This window comes from Cololabis saira, chromosome 5, assembly GCF_033807715.1.
Source record: "Cololabis saira isolate AMF1-May2022 chromosome 5, fColSai1.1, whole genome shotgun sequence".
In the NCBI taxonomy this organism is placed as follows: Eukaryota; Metazoa; Chordata; class Actinopteri; order Beloniformes; family Belonidae; genus Cololabis; species Cololabis saira.
This window is the reverse complement of record NC_084591.1, coordinates 35,979,301-35,981,236: the sequence shown is the minus strand read 5'-3', so window position 1 is coordinate 35,981,236 and position 1,936 is coordinate 35,979,301. Positions and strand designations below refer to the sequence as shown.

The 1,936-nt window shown below is 40.3% G+C and overlaps 1 non-coding gene across 1 annotated transcript; it reads left to right on the top strand.

Moving 5' to 3' along the window:
• The first annotated feature begins 225 nt into the window (after window positions 1-225).
• On the top strand, window positions 226-298 carry trnar-acg (transfer RNA arginine (anticodon ACG)). The gene has a single exon. It is a non-coding gene; the product is annotated as a tRNA-Arg (tRNA).
• Window positions 299-1,936: the final 1,638 nt, after the last annotated feature.

The window sequence follows — 1,936 nt, the reverse complement described above, 5'->3', positions numbered from 1 at the left end:
CTGTGAATGTAAACTTATGTACGAATATACAACGCAATGCAGAAAAAAATAAATATCAAATAGAATTTGAATAAACTTAAACTTTACATTCCCTAGCAAAATCATTATGGTCGTATGGTAGCAGGCATTCCTTCACTGTTTAATACAACACAAATATAGTAAAACGCTTTCTTTTGGGTTGTAACGACCACACCCACGTGCCCCGCCCACTCTACCTTTTTCGTAGGGCCAGTGGCGCAATGGATAACGCGTCTGACTACGGATCAGAAGATTCTAGGTTCGACTCCTGGCTGGCTCGGTAGTTTTTCTTCTCTAGCATGTTCTGGCATAGCCAACACTTATTTCAGATTATCCTGTCATGTTGTCTATGAAAACAATGTCTGTTTCCCTCACAAACTGCGGAAAGTAAAAGACTTTGAATGCACACATTAAAGCCAGACAGACATAAGTTACCAATAAAACAAATGACATGCAAGAAACAGGTTCATTATTTTGCCATCAACATTCAATTTGGGTTAGACTTATGCCTACCCTCCAGCTTCATTTGAGCTGTTACCGTTGTCATATTGCTACATACTCATTTTTATATATTTGTGAAGCTTGTTCACATATACATGTTTTCACTTTGGCCAGTCTCTGGGTTTGGATTGTCCCAGTTGATTTAGCTAAATATGTGAAATATTTAGCAAATCTTGGTAAATACTAGTTATTAGACACAATCCCAGGTCAAATTTAGGATATGTTGATGGCAGAAGAATGAACCTTTATTTTTAGCATCTCATTTGTTTTATTACACATATTTGTTTTTGGAGCGGGCAGCACGGTGGCTTAGTGGTTAGCACTGTTGCCTCACAGTTTGACTCCGTGGCCCGGCAGGGGTCTTTCTGTGTGGAGTTAGTCTGGTTTCCCCGTGCTTGTGTGGGTTCTCTCCGGGTACTCCGGCTTCCTCTCAAAGTCCAAGAACATGCGTAGTAGGTTATCTGATGATTATTAATTGCCTGTAGGTGTGAGTGTGTCTGGTTATCTATGTGGCTCAGTGATGGACTGGCAACCTGTCCAGGGTGTACCCCTGCCTCTTGCCTGAAATTAGCTGGGATAGGCTTCAGCAGACCCCCGTCACCCTGCAAAGGATAAAGCTGATATTGGATGGATGGTTTTGGCAGTCTCTGGCCTCGAACTTGCCAACTCTCAGTTGATTCTGCTTGTTTTGGGCAATCTCTGGCTCGAACTCGCCAGCTCCCAGTTGATTTTGCTTTATTTGTGAAATAGTTATGTAGACTAAAAGCGCGCAGTCTTGTATAAATCGAGAATATTCTTGGTTATGGCAGCACATCACATTCCTGCATGTATCCAAGAATTAATCAAGATTTGAGTGCTCCCACCGATCATGACTTGCAAACCTCAGCACTGTGGCCCAGCGACATCAAGAAATTGACCAATCAGGTACGAGTACGGGATCCGTTCTAAGCTAATGAGATTCATAAAGCTGCAGATATTCTCCACTTTACGTTGTTGAGGAAAACAAGCTTGTAGATTGTTCTGATTACAGCCAATTTCCTGACATTTTAGAAGTAAGTAAAAATAAATGAACGCACACATATATGTTCAATTTTATTCGTTTTTTTTTAATGACTGACCTGTTATTTGCATGTTATTAATGGAAATTATACCTGTAAAGGTTGTCTTGGGACGGCTGCTCTGTAGCTAAATCCTGTGAATGTAAACTTATGTACGAATATACAACGCAATGCAGAAAAAAATAAATATCAAATAGAATTTGAATAAACTTAAACTTTACATTCCCTAGCAAAATCATTATGGTCGTATGGTAGCAGGCATTCCTTCACTGTTTAATACAACACAAATATAGTAAAACGCTTTCTTTTGGGTTGTAACGACCACACCCACGTGCCCCGCCCACTCTACCTTTTTCGTA